Genomic DNA, 12,717 nt, shown 5'->3' with positions numbered 1-12,717 from the left:
CCGTGGGCGCCAACCATGGGCGGCAAAACACCCTCTCCTTGCCCGAAATCGTTACCGGCAAATATTTGGGAGATGCGAGATTACCGTCCTATCCCCAACCGACGTGATGTCCGAAATTTTAAACGGGGGATAAGTTCGTAACTTTCCCACATTTCAGACAAGCGCGTCCCAAAGTTTGAGATCCCCCTCCCCCTCCATTTCCCCATTCATACACCGTCGGCACCACGACAACCTCCCCCTGCGGCCAGGCTCCTCCGTCCGCCACCCCATCCTCCACCTTGCCGGAGCCACTACCCCTACCCCGTCGTCCACTGCAAGAGATGGATGTCTCTCATCCACGGCGCCGGACCAGGATCATTTCATCACGTCGTCTCGCTTCATCGGCTTCGTCGTCCACTTTGCCGTTGCCGCTCCTACGACAGCCTCATCCACGGCAACAGGATTTATCCCCCAACCCGGCCGTCTGCCATCTAAAGTCTTCTTCCCAGCCGCCGACAGCCATTGCACCCGCAGCACCCTCAACGTAACAGCAGGAGCCTACACGGCGCCGCAAGAGAGGTGGTACTCTTCCATATATGCTTAAGTTATTCATCTCACCCGAAAAATAGATCTTAAATTGTTTACTATACTTTTCTTGTCCGTACCAAATCGTAGTGGCTAGTTGAATGCCAACATTGGTTGCGAAGTAGCTTTGTCCGGTTTGCACCTTCAGATCCGCCATGTCACGGTCACAATACTCGTAAAGCTTATGGTTTCCCCCCTTTATATTCACTACCATCATCGTAGGTGCTTCACTGCTTCGTGTCGTGCTAGCACTGCTCCTCAAGACCTCAACCCATCAAGCGAAACAACATGCCACTCATAATTCCAAAGCTTATGTGTTGAAATACGAATCTGATATGATGCTCATATTACTAAAACAGAGAACGTTTAATTGGTCACCTAATGTTCCTATATTCGTTTTGAAAAGCATGTGCGCCACCCACTGGTCCAGCTACTTCCACTTTCCTGATTTTACTCTTGATGCTTAGGGTTTTCCCCTTTTAACTACTCTACTATGATCTGCGTAGGTGCTTTCTGTCATACTAGCATTACTCCACCCTTCAAGCTAAACAACACAACACTCAAAATTCCAAAGCTTAGTTGTTCAAATATGATTTTGATATGATACTGATATTAGTTAACAGACACATTTAATTGGTTAGCCAAAGGTCCCACTTGATTTTCCAAATGCATGTCACGACATATAGAGAGACAGCAGAATTGCATTTCTTTGTCACCTTTTGACTGTACTTTCTTGTCCATACCAAATCTTAGTTGTTATTTCAAAGCAAATATCGGTTGCTAACTACCCTTTGCGCGGTTTACAGCTTCAGATCTGCCATCCCACTGCCACGGTCAACACTATACTCATCATGCTTACGGTTTCCCCATTTTATGATGACCACGATCAGCCTACGTGGTTTGTGTCGTAATAGCACTACTCCACCATCGAGCTAAACAAGCTTAGCTGTACAAATTCAAATCTGATATTATGCTGATATTAGTAAAACTGAGAGATGTTTAATTGGTCAGCTAAATGTTCCTACTTTAGTTTCGAAATGCATGTGTGCCACATATGGAGAGACCGGAAGGAATAGTATTTCTGTGTGCGCTCTGGTTCATCATGGGTGGCCAACCGACATTGTATAGAAAGACTTGTAATATCTTCAATCTGCTTGCTCTTCTGTTCTTCTTTAAGATGACCCTCTTCTCTTGCGGTCGACTTGTCAGGTCGAGTTATTCTCCCTTAGTATATTTTGAATCTGTCAGGTCAGGTCGACTTGTTCGTCTTTACTATATGTTGAAGCTGTCATCTGCGAAGTATCATCACTTCTGGAGCTCTCATATTTTGAGTAGTAGGCCACATTATATTAATGCACACACCAAATTACAGCATGCATGGCACCTCTTAGAAGAATTGCAGAGATAGCAAAAAGGGGTTTACAGGGAGGAAGTATTGGATTAGAATCACTTCTGCATTACAAAGATAATCTCACTTCTTTTATGTTTTCATTCATGTCAAGTATTGAACATTGTCAAAATGAATATGAGAATGGGCACACGAGAGGAATATTGTGGAACAATCCACTGGCTAACAAACTTGGCATGGTGGAGGATGGTCTATCTTATTCACCCATCAAGGTGCATGCTCTAACTTGGCAAGGTTGTATTGGTCGCACATATTTTGCATCTGACCTCTTGCATTACTTCTACTTTGTTACACCATCTGCTTAGTTTAAGCATCATACATGAGTATATGCCATACCTATCCATTTTCTGTACCTATTCCATGTGTCTTCATACTATGTTTTTTCAATCAAATGTTGTTCTTTCGTAATAGATGTCCAAAAGGAAGAGGGTGATTGCAGATCCTCAAGGAGTACAAACTAGGTATTTGGAGAAGGTAGTGATGCCTGTTAAATAAGATAGATCAGCAGCCATAGAAAACACAGGCCCAACTGTAACAGACTTTACCCCTACTCAAGTGGCCAAACCCCTATTAGAACTGCTGACGGCCCAACGTCAGATACAGTCTATGATATCAATTCAAAATTTGAACTCCTAAATTTTTGCATGTGCCTTACCTTCTCTTTTGTATGAAAACTAATTTCAGATGAATCTTCTTGCTCAAAGGATCATAGGATCTCACGACAATACTGGGCTCTGCATTGCTCTTGTCAGTACCTCTTGCCCTTTGTCAGCATACTTACACTCATTGTTGTTTGATTATGTAGCATCACTGTAAATGTTCGCTTCTTTATCTATATTTACTCTTAGATAAATGTAGAATTAACACAATGGTTATGAAGTTTTGGATTGCTCATGTAAGTACCTGTTGTCATGTACACTAATAACGGACGGTGGTGATATTACTGTACATGCATCGCGAGATAGTTGATTGTCTAGCATTACTCTGCATCTTATCTGCCCTGCCCTCCACTTTCTCCAAATTATCATATCTACATTTACTCTTACCAAAATGTTGAATAAAGCCAATGCCACTGCACACGTTGATGTCTGCGTTCCTCTTGTCAGTACCTTTTGCCTTGTAATGCTGAACTTAATTAATTGCTATTTGATTATGTATCATCAGTCTGCACCTGAGCTTCGTTATCCTCTATTTCTTCCAATATTATTTGATCTATATTTACTCTTGGGAAAATGTAGAATAATGGCAACGCTTATAAAGAATTTTCTTTGGGGAATTTATTGAATTATCTTTCCATCAACATGGAGAAGGGCTTTGTCCAGCCCGTGCTAACATGTAATGTAAGTTCATCCTTCTCAAGCCTTCAAACTTGTTTGTAGTATAGATTTGGATAGGCATCATTTCCTCCACTGCTGTTTACATCTGATTGGATGTTTGCAACAACTACCAGTTTTAAATTGTTGTTGTAAAAACATGTTCCTTCTGCAGAACAGATCCATTTATTTGCTTATATAATTGTGAAACCTGTTACGTGTCTCCTTGTTTCTCTTTCAGAGTCGTATCTCTTATGCCCGGCAGAACTTTAGGAAAGATAGTGAGCCAAACCATCTTGAGGACAACGAGATGACCCCAAGGTCCTGTCTTGATGAAGACAGTGAGTTGAAGCTACTCAGCAGCAGGTGTGAGACAACCTTTGTGCAGTCGCTGCCTCAATCAGTTCGACTTCTTCAGTCTCAACTTAAAGCGGAAAGGCTTGCTTCAGCTCAGCTCCGACTTGAAGTCAAAGATGTAATGAAGATGTCAGGGGACTGCCTTGCACACTATGGTGCCATAGAGCTAGGGATGAAGCATCTCTCGTTGACACAACTGAGGTCTCATCAGCTTGTTTGGCTGCTTGCGGGGTCCAAGCTTGCCAGGTCTAGTGCCTTCTGAAGTGCTCTCAGTTTTGTATATTCTTTTGTCGGCGCGTTTATATGCACTGGTGGCGACCTTTGATGCCCAGTGTATGTAATCCGCGGTCATGTTGCGCTTTATTATCACCGGTAGCGAACTTTGATTCCGAGTGGATGTAATATGCCGTAATTTCTTTGTTGTATAGTCTAGGTTTATTCTTTGGTCGGTATGCTGTAATTTAGGCCGGAAGGTTCAGTGGATCTCAGTGTTGTCGGTCTTCAGGCCGACCGGTTACTCATATGACCCAAAACGTGGGCCTATGATCATCTTGGGCCATTAGCAGGTCTAAACCTTTGGTAGTTTCCCACCTTTAACAGACCATGGGCTACATATTTACTGTAGTGACACTGGGCTTCCTACGGGCCATAGAAACAATGGGCCTTCTACGGGCCGTATCATCAATGGGCCTTAGACGGGCCGTATGATCGATTGGCCAAACATGGGCCAAAAACAGACCACATTATGGCCGTAAACGGGCTAGAGTTGGAGTCGTCCGTTCATGGGCCGACCATAACGGGCCGTCGTTAATAGGCCGTATTTGATGACGCTATGAAAACGGCCCAACGTATTAACGGGCCACAAACGAGCCGACTGCAACCACAGGCTGAATTTGGCCCACAAGCAGAAAATGGCAGTAACGGGCCGTAAGTAACCAAATGCAGGAAATGAGCCCAAGAATAAATGGGCCCTGAGAAGGCCGAAAGATAACATGGGCTGGAAACGGCCCAACGGAATAATGGGCCGTTAATGGGTATAAAGTGATACACTGTTTATTACGGGCCAGTTTCACCACGGGCCGTTAATGGGCCAAGAGTTACAAAGGGCCTCATATGGGCCGCAACACGTCATGGGCCATACATGGGCCAGAACTTAAAATGGGCTGGAATTATATTGGACGGCCCAGATGATGCTACTGGGCCTAATTCGGATAGGCCGTAAACGGGCCCTGGGTTAGCGGGCTGTAAATGGGCTATATGCAAACAGGCCGTTAACAGGCTTTCCGTGGGCCGACCCGCCACCTTTTGACCAAGTCAAACGGGCCGGCCTTTTCACACGAATGGGCCTCTATTGGGCCGTGCCACGTGTCGACGTATCATAGGCGCTTTTGGTCCAATGACTGGATGACATCTGTCCCAACGGTGAGCCGACATGTGTTTCCTCCAGCCAATGATGATTTTACACGTGGAAAATCCCCATTGGTCGGGGCTGTTAACGGGTTATCGGATCCAAAACCGGACCCGATAGCTTAACGGTGTTCCGTTACGGTGCATGCCACATGTCGGTCACCCTTGACGAAAGCACTTCTGTGACGCGCGATTTATCGTCATGGAAGTGACACTTCCGTGATGATAATTTTGGTAATGTCATGGAACACTTCTACGACAGCACAGGTATGACTATCTTGATTCTATCATAAATTTGTCATGGATGTACATGCATGACAGAAAACGTGACCTACTGTGACAAACACGTATCATGACGGAAGTGTATTTTTTATGTAGTGAAACACGCCTCGAACAGTGCTACTTTGCCTACAGTTAACCAAGGGTGAGGCCGCCAAGCCCCAGGACAAGGCCCAGGCGCCACCCCACGCATCCACAACCTTCTAAAAGCGGCTTCATCTCACAATGTGGTCAATAAACAGTATATTCGCTTTAGAGCCATGGAAAAGCAGGAACATATAATCTTCTGTCCTATTCTCCAAGATGGACGGGCCTTCATTATTTGAGACCGCCCATGAATAAGTATCTTTTCACCTCCAAGGGGAATGGAGTAGGTCGACATAAACATCATGTTGTGACCAAGCGCAAGTCTGACCCGACCATGGTCAGGCATCTGTATAGGAACAATAGAACTGGGCAGTTTCTATTTCATGAAGATCACAACTGTAAAACTGTGTATAAGCAAGAGTTTATGAACAACACATATAACAGAAAATAGCTCATACCATAAGTTTCTTCACACAGTTTCTTGACACATATCCCACGTGGCCTTCCACCATTGAAACGCCCCACAAGGACCTCAAGACGATCAATAAAGTGTAGGAACTTGTGGATGTCGTCCTAGTCAACTTCAGTGCCATCAGTAATAGCCGAGTTCTTACAGAATAACAAACGAGTAGCCTGCTTAACTCTGAACAAACCTACACGTGCCACCAATTATAAGAAGATATTATTTAGAAGTAGCATCTTCGTGAGAGATTCGTTGCTACTTCTAAAGTTAAATAGTGATTAGTTAGACAAAATAGGTGGATTAAGAAGTAATCGACGCAACAAGCAAGAACCAGATACAAAACTAACATGGATGAACAATTGGAATGACGTCGGAGTGGAAGATCGTAGTGAAGATGAGACCAGGTTCTGCTATTTCCATCAACATTCGTGCGCCAACTTTCAGTCCGTAACACTTGAGAAAGTTTATCCAAGTTTGGCCATAAAAAAGCAGCGATCTTCTTGGTTCATGAACCCAACTCGAAACTTATATCCATGGCTTGCCTTCACTGTGACCATTATACTGGTGTATTCAGTTATGGCAAGGCCGAGCATCTTGAGTACATGTGTTATGGCAGACCAAGAAATGCATTGCAGGAAAAATAATATGAAACACAATGCATTCCCTATCCAAATCTAGAAATAATTTCCTCCTTCACGTCAGTGTTGACCATGGTACTAGTACCTTTTATCCAAATATAGCAATCCAAATTTCCAAATTAGTCGACAGCATGTTCAAAAAAACCCACCCTCCCGGATAGAAAAGAGGATTCTAAGAACATACTGTGCGCGTTTTAAAATCCTATGTTAGGATGAGAAGGAACAAGTGCGGCGTCTCGCCGAGGGCGCAGAAACCTGTAGGGTCCTCGCACTTTGGGCACTGCAAATGAAACACACTAGATTCAGTAGGAAGAAAAATGCATCAACGGCGGCGGCTGCCATCCTAGGATTACCCGTGCCCAAGGGACTTAGATTTATTGGGGATGGATGAAGAATTCGTACCAGGTTCTCCATGAGAAAACCCTATGCAATCTCTGAGCGGGGGTTTTCTCTGAAAAAGCAGACGAGGGCACTACTAGGAAAAGGCTAATTAGTGGCACACCTGTTTTTGCCATTAATGGCGCACTACAGCTGCGCCACTATTATCACGCCATTAGTAACAAAATAGTAATGGCGCACCTCGGGTGCGCCATTAGTATCCCAGATAGTAATGGCGCACCTATAGTGCGCTATTACTATGCCTATCTGGTGCCCCATTACTATCTAACTTAGTAATGGCGCACCACATAGAAGTGCGCCATTACTAACAATTTTTTTTTCAAATTTTTTTCAGAAATTTTTTTTCAAATTTTTTATAATTTTTTTTCAGAATTTTTTTTATAATTTTTTTTAGAAATTTTTTTTTCAATTTTTTTCAATATTACTATGTCAACTAGTAATGGCGCACTATCCCCTAGTGCGCCACTGCTAACAAATTTTTTTTGTTTTTTTTCAAAACTACTAATGGCACACCACACACCAGGTGCGCCATTAGTAATATGTCAATAATGGCACACCTGTATCTGGTGCGCCACTCCTATATAGCAGTGGCGCACCACATACATGGTGCGCCATTAATGTCCATATCAGCTATAGCCCTTTTCCTAGTAGTGGGGAGAAGGGGATTCAGGCCCAGTGAAATATTGCCGCTTCGTCCGTCCAGCTTACTGCTAAAGCTAGAAAGGTGGGGGTTTTTGTGATTTGACGCCTCGTTGGGCATTACTGCGGCGCTACGACCGGGGTGTGTCTACCGTGCAGTTGTGCACTCTAATTTGGTGCATATGGCACGTGGACCCCGTTGTCGGATGCCCCACATATCAGCGAAAGGTAGTAGAAAGACAGGAGTAACTAGTTACACATAAATATATTTTTGACAGAGAGATACTCCCTGTGTAAAGAAATATAAAAATCTTTTATATCACAACTTTATACATAAGAAAAATCAAGGGGAATATATATAACATATATAATTATAAAAATCAGAGTTTTTTTAACACAGTATAGACGAGTTGGTGATGATGGTGTGCCTGCCATCCTACAATATAGGCCATCCGATTTATATCTGATGGATAGGAAGGAAACTATGGCAATTTTCCAAAAAGGTACGCACACACCTCTCCACACTTGCAAATAAGGTCTTCCCTCGTTCATCCTTTTCTCTCACAAGATTACTCATACAAATGCATCTTGATGTTACGTGCAACGCACGGGCATTATGGGGGTTCAGCTGAGAATATAATACTCAGAGAGGCTCACGGTTCTGGACTTTGCGCCACGGGCCGGTGTGCCTGCATGTTTGGGGACCCATGTGTTCTACCTCAGCGCTTTTCATATTGCAAGCGATCGGTACGGCGCTGGTTTTAGATGCGGTCACAAGGTGAATACACAAAATTGAGTAAAGCACGACAGCTGTTAGAATGAAATCGAACGACAGTTCCTAACCAGCAATCAAAGTTGCAATTCTATCAACGATATACCGTGTGATAAATAATATTGTCGTACTACTTATACACACAGGACACTTGCTTCACCATGCCAGATTATTACATCAAAATCTGTCGGAGGATAGATCAGTTCGGCAGTTGCGTGCTGCTACTGAAGAATTTCAAAGTTGATTTGGACAAGCTCTCCTTGCCGAGAAAGTTCAATTTTGACATCATCCCCTACCACAAGATATGATTTAGATTTAAACCTTGACCATCCTTTAGCATCAATCATCATGCAACCATCATTTGTACTTACGGTATATTGAGCAGGTTCATTCACACCGAGGCTGCGCATGGTAAGAGAAACTTGGCCACGGTCGTCCGTATTGTTGAACGACTCCCTCGTTGCTCTAGGAATTCTTTGTTTGCAAACAAGAAGACATACACAAATAGTTAGATCAACACAGTGAATCATGTGAAACAACATGGAAAGAAAAAAGAACGAAGCACTTGGGCGGCCAATGCTTACCAAGAAGGTGGACATGTCGGTTTTTGTAAGGACTTTGGTATATGAACTGCGAACTGTAGCCCAGTCTGTTATCGGTGCAACTGCTAGTTCAGTTGCCGCTGCACGGGCCGGAACAGATGCAAGTGCAAGTGTTGGTGCAGGTGCCGAAGCCGTTGCTAGTGCCGATGCGACTTTTACTGTCGCTGCTGCTGCTGGAGATGGTGATCCTTGTAGAGCTGGTGCCGGTGTCGGAGCAGGTGCCAGTGTCGATGCCCGATCCTCCGGTAGATCAGCCTAATCCGCTGACGCGGTCGGTGCCCAATCCTCAGCTGGATCAGACTGAGCTGCTGCCGCTGTCTGTGCTAGAGCAACTGCCGGTGTTCGGTCCGTTGATGAAGGTGGTACCGATGTGCGAGACAGCCGCGATCGTGTCTAGTCTGCTATGACCAACTTTCTAACTTGAGTAGGCTCCGTGACTGTGATCTAGTCTTTTTATTCACTTCTTTTAAACGCGAGAAGGACTAATTGTGGCGTGTTTGTTAAACCAAACTTCAGTTCATCGTAGGGATTCAGCTTGTACTCAGACAACAGACTGATCCAACTTTTTCCAGTAATATAAGTGATGGACAGTGCCTTCGTTATTGACACGACATAAGAAGTGAAACCTGCAAAAATATCCATCATAGAGCAAACCAAACGGTTTATTCTGTGATGAATGTCACATGGCAAAACCTGCATCGTAAAATTGCGGCAAAAGAAAGAAAACATGACACTAAATCAATAAGATTTAGATAGTAAATCAATAAGATTTACTTGATGTGACACGAGTGAATCCTTACCAGGAAATCACTATGTTGAAGTACTAAACGGAAGATTGATCGTCCAACTACGCATGGCATGCAGGGCCCCCGCCTACTCCCACAAGCAGGACAGTCCAAAGGTCGTGACAAACGTATGGACCGAACATCCATGGGACTGGAAATCCTGGTGGGTGCGATAAACCCTGCAATGCATACAGATATTGGAGTGTAACCATAATTGATAAACCGTCCTCACAAAAAAGATGATCAGGATACTTCAAAATATACAGACTGAATTGAGTGGACAGACATTAACATAGACTGTTCTCAGGACCCACCACACACCAAAAGCAGCAGTACTAAACAATACAGGGTTCACAAACACAAATCAAGTACTGAACAATAGTACTTACTATAGACAAGCAAAGTTGCACTAATTAAATTCTACAGACTATTTCTTGCCACCGACCTACGGGATGAACCCCGCATAACTGACTAGGCCATGGACTTCGTGAGAGATGTCTACCGGCACCATCACCATCTCGTCAACCTTGGAGAACCTAACAGAGTGGTCTTTCCACTCATAAACATGACGATGAAGACATGCCGCATTAGATTTGTCGGGAAGCTTTACAAGAACCACACCCTTCGTAATCGAAGGCACATCCAGGAAATTGTTGTGGTCAAGTACAGCCTCGAGAACACGCCTGACAACAATGCTACAGGAAAATACTAGTTCAGGACACGTGGCGACAAGGACACAACAGCTGGATAGTTTAGCAGTAGAACTCATCCTCAGGTCTTCCAGTTCACATGGCATGACCTTGAGAACTTCATCTCCACCGCGGACCTGGTTCTAATTCAAATAGAAACCAGATATTTTATTACCACCTCCATTCAGAAATATAAGATGATTTTTGATATTTTACTCCATATATGACTACATATACGCATAGAAATGAGTGAACAAAGACACTAGAACATGTCTTCAAAGGCATGAGAGCAGAGGGATTACTTGCAATATCCATAACACAAGTTACTGAGGCAAATATACCCTCTTCAAAGGTAGCATTGATGTTCATAAGGTAGTTGAAAGTAATCTATAAGAAATCAGTGTCAACCTCTCGCATGTTTTGGTCAAAAGAGGAATTTAGAACCGTCCTTTGGCACACAAAAATCACATGCAAGATCACCCAGAAAGCTGTACTACTAGTACTAGTACTGGGTGTTAGATGAAAAAACACGATCAAGATCAAGAAAAAGATCGTCAAGAAGAGAGATTACCTGGAATTGCTTAATGAGGGATCCCGGAGAGGGGGGCTTGGACAGGGCGATGGCTTTGAACTTTTCTACGGTAGTCTCGGCGGGGTGCTTGCGCCTCTTCGTACCATGAGCCTCGACGGTTTTGGCCAGAGCCATAGACATCACTTCGGCCGGTGCTCCAGCGTCCATCAAGAAACTGTCAAATAGAAATAAAAGAAAAGAAACCATAATCACAAACCCAAAAGAAGAACAGAGAGGGGGTTATAGGATCAGTCTCGGGGTTGCAAGACTGGGCCTTGGCCAGAATCAACACCATTGATGCGCTCACCTTTCCTTGTTTGGGAGAGAAGAACAATGGCAGAAGCAGGTCGGGGTTTTCTTGAAGAAATGAGGAACAAGATGAGGGAGAAGCGAGTGGGGGTTTTCTTCAAGAGAGGAAGCTGAGAGAGAAGAGTGAAATGATGGTTGCTTCGTCCATCCAACTTACTGTTGGAAAGGAGGGGGTTTTGTGATTTGACGGCTCATTGGGCATTACTGCGGCGCGTCGATTGGGGTAGTCTACCGTGCAGTTGGGCACTCTACTACGGAGTAATTTAGTGCATGGCTGGTGGACCCCGATGCTGGCTGTCCCACACGTCGGTGAAAGTGAGTAGCAAGTTTCCCGACGACCGTCGAGGAGGATCCGCACGGTAGAGCGTGTCCACTCTTTTTCTGTAGAAAAAAATGATTACAGCAAGCGTTTCCACTCTTACGATGGAGGAGTGCGAAACACGGCGGCCACTTGAACATACACAGTGCTCCTACTACTAGGCATGTGCAGTGGTTCATACGTCCGTACTACATAATCTTGTTGCTAGCGTAGTAAGATATGACGACAACAAATGATGTTGTGTGTATGTCAACTATATGAACAGTAATGTAACATAGTCCCGCTTTTTTGACTGTCCGGTCGAGAATGAACGGTGAGATCAATGTTAGCAGAACTAGGTCTATAGCGCACAGAGAGTACGGTGCTACAGTACTCCATGAAACATGAACCATATGAAGCATGAATCAGTGTTAGGCAGGGTGTATGAACGGTGCACGGAATGGGAGCAAAAGTTCCCTTCTCGACCCACTTTTGGGTGTTTGGCAGAGTGCATGAAGGGTGCATGAGTCCACACTAGTACGTTAACACAAATACAGGAAGAGGGAACAACTATATTGAGATGAGAATGCAACCAAACACACCCACACGCTTTGTGCTACAGTGACCAATCTGCACCGTCTGAGTTTGATCCAACGGTCATGTTGCGCCGAGACATGGACATGCCCATGCAGAGGATGCCTAAACACCATTGAAGTCCCTCTGCTTCTCGAGGCGCATGACGTTGGTGATGTAGGGTGCAACCACCCGCAGAGCCCGCTCCCGGTCGACGGGAGCCAGCTCGTCAAAGACGGCGTCCAATGGCACGAATGGATTCCGGTGACGGAGCCCTAAGAGGATTCGCCCGGCAACGGCGACGGCAGCCCGCAACCCCTCCTTGTCCATCTCTGCCCCACTACTAGAAAAAGGCTTATCCCCAATATCTCTACTAGTGGCGCACCATGATGGTGGTGCGCCACTGCTATATAGTAGTGCCGCACCAGAATCAGGTGCGCCATTGCTATGTTTTTACTAATGGCGCACCACATGAGCAGTGCGCCATTGCTATTTTTTTGGGTCCATCCCCCCCCCCCCCACCAGACATAGCAATGGCGCACCACACCTAGGTGCGCCACTCCT

This window comes from Triticum aestivum, unplaced genomic scaffold (assembly GCF_018294505.1).
Source record: "Triticum aestivum cultivar Chinese Spring unplaced genomic scaffold, IWGSC CS RefSeq v2.1 scaffold19435-4, whole genome shotgun sequence".
In the NCBI taxonomy this organism is placed as follows: domain Eukaryota; kingdom Viridiplantae; phylum Streptophyta; class Magnoliopsida; order Poales; family Poaceae; genus Triticum; species Triticum aestivum.
The sequence above is the reverse complement of the archived record's forward strand: the minus strand, read 5'-3'. Positions refer to the sequence as shown.